The sequence below is a fragment of the Equus quagga genome, chromosome 17, assembly GCF_021613505.1.
Source record: "Equus quagga isolate Etosha38 chromosome 17, UCLA_HA_Equagga_1.0, whole genome shotgun sequence".
NCBI classification, from domain to species: domain Eukaryota; kingdom Metazoa; phylum Chordata; class Mammalia; order Perissodactyla; family Equidae; genus Equus; species Equus quagga.
Window position 1 is genome coordinate 59,157,767 of NC_060283.1, and position 11,268 is coordinate 59,169,034.

Below are 11,268 nucleotides of genomic sequence, written 5' to 3' on the forward strand. Positions count from 1 at the left end.
CAAGCCAACCTGATTTGACTGACCAACTGTTGGAGCAGCCAGACTTGGAACTGTTCACTGATGGAAGCAGCTTCATGGATCAGGGGCAATGTTGAGCAGGTTATGCAGTTGTCACCCTACAGGACACCATGGAAGCAAAGGCTCTACCTCCAGATATTTAAGCTGAAAAGGCTGAGTTTATGGCCCTAACTAAGGCTCTTCAAATAGTTAAAGACAACAGAGTACAGACTGGAAATATGCCATTTTAGTGGTCCATGCCCCTGGGGCCATATGGAAAGATAGGGGACTCTTGACTGCTATAAGTTGGGACATAAAATACTCCCAGGAAATATTGACCTTATTAGAGGCCATTAATTACCCATGGCAGTAGCCATCATATACAGCCCGCAACATCAGAAAGGGAAACCTTTGGAAACCAGAGGCAATCAACTGGCTGATCAGGCAGTGAAGACTGCTGCTAGGACTGAGTTTCAAGGCACTATTGGTTCCCTTAGTTCTCCAAGTTGACTTTGCTATATTCCAGCCTAGCTACACACAGATAGATTTAGACAGAGCCAGAGAATGGAGATTTGACTCTTCTTCTCTGGAGCATCCAGGCTGGAAATCAGTAACTCAGTACTCAGTAAATCACTAACTCAGAAGGACTCATCCTGGTACCTGAAGCCCTTCTGGGAGAAATTGTTAATCAAATCCATCAGAGCACTCATTATTGGAAAGTTATGCCACCTTGAAATGGATCTAAAGCTATTTAATTTGTCCTAATTTGCAATGGACCACTAAGAAAGTCACCAAAAATGTGTGATCTGTGCCAAAAACAATCCCAGGACAGGGTCACCCTTCTTGAACAAGGGGGTTCAACATCAAAGAGCAGTCTCCTGTGAGGACTGGAAAGTGGACTTTAATATAATGCTTGGAGCCTCTGGGAATGTCAAGTAACTCATAGATACCTTCACAGGGTGCGCTGAAGCTTTCCCTTCCAGAACAGAGAAGGCTGCCAAAGTGACCAAAGTTTTGTTAAAGGGGATCATTCCCAGGAACAGAATTCTACTGTTGACCCAGAGAGACAACAGAGGCACATTTATCTCCCAAATAATCCAGGAAGCATCAAATCCTTGGTGGATGACTTGGAAATTCCACAACTCACGGTGTCCTGAGTTTTCAGGAAAGAAAAGATAACCACATAATAAAGAAGATGATTACGAAAATATGTCAGGAAACTAATTTAACCTGGGAAAGTTTTTGTTAAAACCATTTCACACTTTTCACTCCAGCTTGGACAGAATGTCTATAACATTCATTCAAAGAAAGAACAAAGGGTAGAAACACTCTTCCTTCTACGTCTTTAGGAACGTCTTTATAACATGCATGCAGTAAAGAGTGCTGTGTGAAAAACGTTCTTTAAGAGATTCCTAAAGATCTAGAAAGAAGAGTCTTTCTTGCCTCTGTTATCTCAAGGGATGGATGTAATAAATATTCTGTCCTAGCTGTAGTCAAATGTTTGAAACTTCTGACACAAAATGTGCCTTTTGAGAAAAGTGTGAGCTGAGGTCTGTGAGAGAACACCTTCGCTGTATGTGGGTGAGCACTTGGCTGAAGGCCGTGAAGTACAATATTGAATGACTTCTGTGAAGATCTTCATAATAAGCCAGAAGCAAGAGTGTTTCTCCTCTGTGTGATCTCATGGAATGGAAAAGAGAGATATTCTATCTTGGCTGTAGTGAAGTTTGAAATCTTGCGCAGGACAAGCTTCCCAAGCAGCACTTATACATTACGTTCAGACAGAGCATTCTTATTGCATTTAGGGGAGATTCTGCCTGTATGCCATCAAGTGCAGTTTGTTAAAAATGATCTCCGGAAATGTTCCTAAAGAGGTAGAACCAGGCTTGTTTCTACCCTGTGCTGGTTCTTGGAATGTATCTTATAGGATTTCCATCCTAGCTGTACTGAAAAGATTACAATCTTTGAAATGAATATGTTACTATGAGGCGAGTTTTAGCCTGGGATAAGAGAGCGAACCTTGCATGTGACTTAATGTCTGAGTGTGTGCCATAACGAGCACTGTTTGAAAACTGTTCTTTAAGAGGTTCTTAAAGAACAAGAAGGAAGAGTGTTTCTTGCCTCTGTTATCTCAAGGGATGGATATAATAGATATTCTGTCCCAGCTGCAGTCAAATGTTTGAACCCTCTGACACAAAATGGGATTTTACAGGTAGGTGATTGCTGAGTGCTGTGAGAGAATTACTTCAATGTGTGCATGTGAGCACTTGGTTGAAGGAAGTAAAGTGCGATATTGCATGAGTTATGCAAGATCTTCAGAAAGAGCCAGAAGAAAAAGTGTTTCTCCTCCTTGTGAGCTCATGGCAGGGATAGTCTGCCATGATCAAGACATGCCAATATCAAGACAGATATTCTGTCTCAGCTCTAGTGAAGTTTGAAATCTCAGATAGGGCAATGTTCCCCAGCAGCTACTTATGTGCTATGTTCAGAGAGAGCATTCTTATTGTGTGATAAGGAGCTTGTGTCAGTATGTCCTCAAGTGCAGTTTGTTAAAAATGTTCTCCTGAGGTGTTCCTAAAGATGTAGAAGCTAGAGCTTTCTTACCCAGTATTCATTCCTTGAATGGGTGTTATAGGCATTCTTTCCAAGCTGTACTGAAAATATTGAAATCTCCAAAAGAACATGTTCCTAGCAGTGAGTTAAAAGCAGGAGTGAGACAGTGTACATCATTACAGGTGAGTGAGGGGTTGACTGAATGCTATAAACAGCACTGGTTGAAAACTGTTCTTTAAGAGTGTCTTAAAGACCTATATGGGAGAGTGTTTCTTGCCTTTGTTATCTCAAGGGATGGATGTAATAGATATTCTGTCCCAGATGCAGTCAAATGTTTGAAACCTCTGACAGAAAATCTGCCTTTTGAGATAGGTGCTTGCTGAGTGCCATGGGAGAATTCTTTCCCTTTCTGCAGGTGAGCACTCAATCAAAGGAAGTAAAGTGCAATATTGCGTGAGTTATACAAGATCTTCACAAAGAGCCAGAGCAAGAGTGTTTCTCCTCCTTGTTATCGCATCACAAGGAAGTGATATATATTCTGTCTTGGCTCTAGGAAAGTTTGAAGTGTCACCTTGAACAAGCTTCCCTAGCAACCATTTATGCACTGTGTTCAGACAGAGCATTCTTACATTTGTTGAGGGAGGCTCTGTCTCTATGTCATCAAGTGCAGTTTGTTAACGGTGTTCTCCAAATATCTTCCTAAAGACATAGAAGCAAGTGTTACTACCCTCGTTCATTCTTTGAATGTAGGTTCTACTTATACTGTCCTAGCTGTAGTGAAAATTTGAAATCCCTTAAACCACAATGTGACTAAGAGGGGAGTATAACCTGGGCTAAGGGAGAGCTTTTTTTATTGCACATGAGTGAGAGACTCTCTGTCATCCCCAAAGAGAGCTGTTGGGAGAATGTTACTCCAGTTCCTTTCAGCACACATTTTAAATGTGTTGCATCATTCCTTTGATCTCTGCTCAATGACGCATGCACTGTAAAGGCTGAGGTAATACGTCCTTTGGTAATTTTTTACAAATGCCTGGGAGAGTTCATTAAATGAAGTTTACATTAATAACTCTTTTTGAGGGAAAATAAATTTTAAAAACCCAGCTTCTCCTTTTAATACTGTTGACTTAAAGTCTTTCTGCCTGATTTGGACAAATAAGAACCTCCACATACACTTCCAAAATGTCTCTGAAATTATGCTACAGCTAGTGCTTCCTTATCTGCACACACATTTAAAAGTTTATGAGATTTTTGAATTTAGGGAGGCACGTTATGGCTATTTAAAAATTAAACTGCTGATTTTGATGGGGTACATACTCCTCTTCATAAACACATCTCTTTTCCGTGTAATCAAATATCACATTTCACAGATACATGATCAAAATTTTAACTGTTATGGCAAAATGTATCTACATTATTGATTTCTTTATACTACCTATCATGTTACATATTATGTCTGTTGTCATCATTACTGTTTACACCTCACTGAAATTACCTCACTCCCCCTTTCCTCCTGCCCCCCATGGCTTTTGTCAATTCTGTATTCTTTTCTTTGCTCTCAGACTATCAGCTGTCATTTGTTGTTGTTAATAACATTTGAGAGTCACTATGTCTTAATCTACTAATTTTATTCTATTTTTTGATTGTTGAGAAAACAGAATGTTAAACCATATGAAAAGTGGTGAAACCATATGAAAATTTAGTAATTGTTTAATGTGTTTCAGTGAGATGTTTCACACATGGCTGTTCCAGGATGGATTCCATCACTGGTCAGATACCTCCTTACTCATGTGTGTCTATGTCTGAATAACTTAAGTATTGAAATAAACTCCCAATACAATGATTCCATATTCCACATAAACAAACAAAATAATAATTCATCTCCCAAATTTGAAGACTCTAATTTATCATTTAGTTTGTATTATGCGTTTTGAGTTTACTGCTTTCCCAATTGTTGGAACAATTGACTGCCTGAAACCATCCAGGTTTGTTTTCATTGTAACTTGCATATATTTGCCATGGAAAATGTTTTCTATGCATGACTCTCAGGAGTCACGCATTTTTTACATCTTTGTTCCTCAGACTATAGATCAGTGGATGCAGCATTGGAAGGAAAATGGTATAGAACACAGATGCCACCTGTGCCTGGGTCAGGGATGGTGTTATCAGGCTTCAAATATGTGAAAATCAGGGACTCAAAGAAGACAGTTAACACCCATGAGGTGAGGCACACAGGTAGAAAAGGCTTTCAGTCTGCCTACTGCAGACTGCATCCTGAGGATGGCTGAGATGATGGCAGCGTAAGTGACAGTGATGATGTGGAAACAATTACAAAGAGTGAACCCAGCCAGAATGAAGATCACTATTTCTATGCTGAATGTATCTACACAGGACAGTGCCAAAAGAGCTGTAGTGTCACAGAAAAAATGACTGATGCTGGAATCACAGAATGCCAAACTGCTTATCACAGAGAAGGATATCAGAGAATTTGTGAAGCCTATGGTGTATGGCATAACTCCCAGTCAGTTACACACTTTCTGGGACTTAACCATCAGGCACAAGGGATTGCAGATTGCTACATAGCTATCATAGACCATTGATCCCTAAAGAAAACATCAACTACAAAACAGACCCACAAAAAAGTACATTTGAATAAAGCAGCTGACAAAGGAGATGGTTTTCTCTTCATATTGGAAATTTACCAGGGCCTGGGGTTTTACAGTAGAGGAATAAAATATCTCAATGATGTTAAATGGCTAGAAGTACATAGATGTATAAAGTTGAGCGTCAATTCTGATTAACATGATTAGTCCAAGGTTCCTCAAAACAGTGAACAAATATAGAGTAACATCAAGAAAAGGCTGACTCGTAGTTCAGGGTGATTTGTAAGTCCAGAGAGGATGAAGAGAATCCTCTCAGTGAAACTGCTCTCAGCCATTTTTATCAACTCAGGACTTTGACTTACCTGCTGAATAACAATAATTAAAGTTAGAGAAGGATTCATATCTAAAGAGCTGATACTCAAAGGTGACTTAGACTACAATAATGGGAGAGTAACAGATGGAAAGCAAATATTTAATGACTTCAACTTAATTGAGAATTTATACATGATTTTTATTTTTTATAGAAGTGAGAGACGTGAAAAATTTCAAAGTTCACAGTTGTGTGGAGCTGGTAGCACTGTAACAGATATTTGGAATGATTTTGAAGTGATTCCTCCTGAAATGTACCATCCTCTAACCCAGTACATCACTGGGCCAGAAATCATATACTTAGAAATTTATCTACTGGAATTAATTAGGTACCCTTAGAAAATAGAGAGGTCACTTAGGAAAGGAGCTTCCATAATTTGGGAATTTAATGATACTTTTGCGTGACAGTCTTAGTTTTTCAACACATAACTACTTTACAAGGTTGTTTTAGGAACTTAAGATCTTAGATGAACACAGTTCATAGTTCTTTAGACTCAAAAAAGCTTTGTTAAATTTTGTAAAGTGTACATATGTGAGTCTATATGTGAAAGAAACATCCTGCTTACATGTTAATGCTAAAATTCATTATATATTTTTTTTATCACGTACTCTTTCTTTCTATTCGTGAGCTAAGACCAAATGAGGAATTTAATCTATGACATAGTAAAATTGTTTTTTGTGTGTGGTTAGTGCATGTGTTGGTTTCCAACAAAAAGTACATGGTTATCTGTGACATCAGGTGATAGAGCCAATTCATTGCCAAACAGTAGTTTTCGAGTCAAGCCTATACACAGTAAAATGAATATGATTTGTTATATTTAAAATAAAGAACTAAAATATAAGGTGATCTTACTAGAAATTAGAGAATTTATTTGCCTAATTCAATTGACATAAGTATGTGGTAAATAACTAAATATGAAACTAGCATGATATGAATCCACATTTGTTTCAGACATTTAACACTGTACTTGAGTAACCCAAAGGTACTTGATGCTATACTGAGAATACTTAATCATTCAGTGTCTCCGGTGTTCACAAGTGTTTCTATTCATTTATCCATTCATTTGTTTAACAAACATTTAGTCGATGAAGGCATTGTATCTTGCCTGTAATTAAAGGCACTTTTCTTAAGGCTTACCAGAAGATACAGGCATGTAAAAAGGAAAAGTTTCTCAGTGTGAGAAACACATCCATAGAGAATTACTGGAAGAAGAGGATGATAAAATTAGACTTACCTTGGATTTAGTCATCCAAAGAAAATCCTCTTCTTTTTCGGATATTTCTCATCTATTTTCAAGTTGATGATCAGACAACAAGAGGAGAAAACACTGCAATAATCACCAAACTCACCATTAATTTTTGGCATATAATTATATTTGCCTGATTTATAATTCTGAATCTTATGAATTGTCAATATAATGGCTTGAATTTATTGTTGCTGCTGCTGCTTCTGCTGTTGGCACAGAGCTCTATTTCTTACATAATGGATCCCTATTAATATCATGAAGTTGATGAAAAAAATATCGATGGTTTTGATGACAGCTCTGGGTATTGTGTATATTACACTCCATTAATAGGATAAAAATAAGAGCCAAATTAACAAAGTAATAGTTTGTTTACCTTCTTGAGAATTAAAATAGAATTTTTTAGCTCAAACCCAGATTTCTGTTCAGGATTAGTTTGGTTCTGAGTGTATTTCTGAAGCTGTCATAGACAAAAAATTGTCTTCTGAAATCTATTGTGTTCAGCAGTCTTCTTATACCAACATCTCTTCCTCAAACTCTCAAACTTATATCAATCAATTTGTTAATTAATGTCTTGGATCCCTTGACATTTGTGTGTTAGTTGTACCTCAAGGACTATTCTTAATTTGCTTAGGCTACATCTGCAGCGGGAACCTGCAGACATACATATTCCTTACTTTTGTGGATTTCAGTTTAAATGGCCATAGACATACTGAAATGTAATGGATACAGTATTAAAAATCATTTTTATTTTGATATTATTAGTGTATATACACAGACTTATATATATAACCTTTATGTATATATAAAAAACCCTTTATAAAACCTTACGAAATTATGAGGCACATGATGTTGGAGCACCCTCCCAGCAAAACAAGTGAGATTTCGTATCTACTGATTTAATAGTGTTAATACACAGTGGCATTCAGTGATTTTCAATTGACTATGCTCAATGGTACATACACAAAATCATTGGCTGGAAAAAGAACAAGAAACCTTAAGGAAAAATGAGACTCAGGCTCTCAGTTTCATGCTGAACTGATGGGTCAGTACTTCTAAAAAGTCAGCTAGGAGTATTATTTCATTTGTTTGTTTGTTTGTTTTAAACAACTTTCTAGGCCACACCCTATAAAGATTCTAAGTTAGTAGGTCTGAGATTAACCCACAAAAGCGAATTTTTCAAAATGCCTCAGGTCCATGGATCATTGAGAAACACTTTGACAAACACTAGTTTAGAAGGATCTCACAGACTTGTCAAATTAAATTATTTCTCTACTGTGATTGTTGCATTCTCTTATTTTACTTACCTTTAAAAGAGATGTAGTATTACAGCGGTGAAACAAGACAGTGTTCATTGGGGAAGAAAAAATACATCTCTAATTCTGCTTGTCACATTAGAGATTTAAAAAAAGGAATAAAATCTATTATAGATGTGCCATATCACTTATTAATGATCAACATATTCAGATATCAGGACAAAAGAAACAGTAGTACATTTTTTCCCCTCTACTATGTATCTTGAGAAAATAAAACTTTGAAAGAATTGGGCTGTATACCTGAAATCTCAAATTCCCGTCCATTCTCTTACTTATTCTTTCAACACATGTTTATTAAGCACCTTTTCAATGATAGATACTATGCTTTGTGTGGGACTACGACGATGAGAATGATACTGTCTCTTCTTTCATATTACTTAGAGTTAATGGCCTCTTTCAAAACTCAAAATTTGTCTTTCTTTAGTATTCTTATATTTGGTGAGCTAATAGGTACAGTGGCAACCAATGTGTAATTAGCATAAGATCTGTGGTTGACCATGCTCTAAGATCAATGGACAGTTAATAAATGCTTGCTCAATTGAATTCATATTCGCTTATAAACTTACTTTTGCTAATCAGCTATATTTAACTTTTTATTTAGATATTTTTAGACTTACAGAGTTTCTATATGTACTTCACTCAGCTTCATGAATATTAATATCTTATGTAATCACAATACAATTATTAACACTAAGAAATTTACACTGATACAATAATATTAACTAATTTACAAATTTTCTTCAATTTCACCAGTTTTTCCAAAAGTCCTTTTTCTGTTCCAGTATCCAATCCGGAATATCATGCTGCAATGAGTGTCATGATGTCTCCTGAGTCTCCTGAAATCTGAGACTGCCTAATTTTTCTTCTTTTTCTTACACCACCATGATTCTTTTCAAGATTATTCGTCAAATATTTTGTAGAAAGTCCCACAATTTAAGTTTGCCTGATGTTTTCTCCTGATTAAATTGAGATTATTCATTATGAGGAAAAGTACCAGAGAGGTGATATGTATGCCCTGTTCGTCTAATCAGAGGATACATGATGTTGATAATTGATATTACTAGTGATGTTGAACTTGGTGACTTAAAGTATTGTCTGCCAGACTTCTTCACTGCAAAGTTATCATTCTTTTCTCTGTAATTTATATATATATATACTTATATATATAAGTATACGTGTATATTTGGATAAGATAATTTAGACCATGTAAATATTCCATTTGCACTTTTGATATCCTATTAATATGTTGCCTCTATGAATCATTACTGTGTTGTTTTGGTAGCAAATTTTCAGTATTTAAAAAATATTTTTAGTTTATGTTTTTATTTTTTATCATTTTAGCTGCAGTAACATTGGATTATAACATTATATAGCTTTCAGATGTACATCGTGATATATTTCAAATTCTGCGTAGATTGCATCATGTTCAACACACAAAAACGAATTATAATACATCCCCTCACATGTGAACCTAATCACCCCTTTTGCCCTGCTCCAGCCCCGATTCCCCTCTGGGAACTACCAATCCAATCTCTGTTGCTAGGTAATTGTTTGTCGTTATTTTTATCTTCTGAGTGAGATCATACGGTATTTGACTTTCTCCCTCTGACTAATTTCACTCAGCATAATACCCTCAAGGACCATCCATGTTGTCACAAATGGCCGGATTTCATCATTTCTTATGGCTGAGTAGTATTCCGTTGTGTGTACAGACCACATCTTCTTTATCCATTTGTCCCTTGATGGGCACCTAGGTGGCTTCCATGTCTTGGCTATTGTGTATAATGCTGCAACGAACATAGGAGTGCATATATCTTTATGCCATTGTGCTTTCAAGTTCTTTGGATAAATACCCAGCAGTGGGATAGTTGGATCATATGGTAGATCTATTTTTAATTTTTGCAAGATACTCCATACTGCTTTCCATAGTTGCTGCACCAGTTTGCACTCCCACCAGCAGTGTACGAGGATGCCCTTCTCTCCACATCCGCTCCAACATTTGTTGTTTCCTGTCTTGTTAATAATAGCCATTCTGACCGGAGTGAGGTGATACCTCATTGTAGTTTTGATTAACACTTCCTTGATAGCTAATGATGTTGAACATCTTTTCATCTGCCTGTTGGCCATCCGTATATCTTCTTTGGAGAAATCTCTGTTCAGATCTTTTGCCCGTTTTTTAATTGCGTTGTTGGTTTTTTGTTGTTGCAGTGTATGAGTCCTTTGTATATTTGGGATATTAACCCCTTATCTAACATATGGTTTGCAAATATCTTCTCCCAATTGTTAGGTTGTCTTTACATTTTGTTGATGGTTTCCTTTGCTGTGCAGAAGCTTTTTAGTTTGATGTAGTCCCATTTGTTTATTTTTTCTTTTGTTTCCCTTGCCCAGTCAGACATGGTACTTGAAAATATGTTGGTAAGACTGACGTCAAAGAACGTAGTGTCTATGTTTTCTTCTAGAAGTTTCAAGGTTTCGGGTCTTACATTCAAGTATTTAATCCATTTTGAGTTGATTTTTGTGCATGGTGTAAGGGAATGGTCTACTTTCATTCTTTTACATGTGGCTGTCCAGTTTTCCCAACACCATTTATTGAAGAGACTCTCCTTTCTCCATCGTATGCTCTTGGCTCCCTTGTTGAATATTAGCTGTCCAAAAATGTGTGGGTTTATTTCTGGGCTCTCAGTTCTGTTCCATTGATCTGTGTGTCTGTTTTTGTGCCAGTACCACGCTGTTTTGGTTACTATGGCTTTGTAGTATATTTTGAAATCAGGGAGTGTGATACCTCCACCTTTGTTCTTTTCTCAGGAATCCTTTGGCTATTCAGGGTCTTTTGTTGTTCCATATAAATTTTAGGCTTCTTTGTTCTATTTCTGTGAAAAATGTTGTTGGAACTTTGATTGGGATTGTGTTGAATCTATAGATTGCTTTAGGAAGTATGGACATTTTGATGATGTTGATTCTTCAAATCCAAGAGCACAGAATATCTTACCATTTCTTTGTGTCTTCTTCAATTTCTCTCAACAATGTTTTATAGTTTTCAGTGTACAGATCTTTCACCTCTTTGGTTAAGTTTATTCCTAGGCATTTTGTTCTTTTTGTTGCAATTGTAAATAGGATTGCATTCTTAATTTCTTTTTCTGCTACTTCGTTGTTAGTGTATAGAAACGCAATGAATTTTTGTACATTGAT

The 11,268-nt window shown here is 36.5% G+C and overlaps 1 pseudogene; it reads right to left on the reverse strand.

Moving 5' to 3' along the window:
* Positions 1–4,458: 4,458 nt before the first annotated feature.
* On the reverse strand, positions 4,459–5,485 carry LOC124228595 (olfactory receptor 8I2-like; annotated as a pseudogene).
* Positions 5,486–11,268: the final 5,783 nt, after the last annotated feature.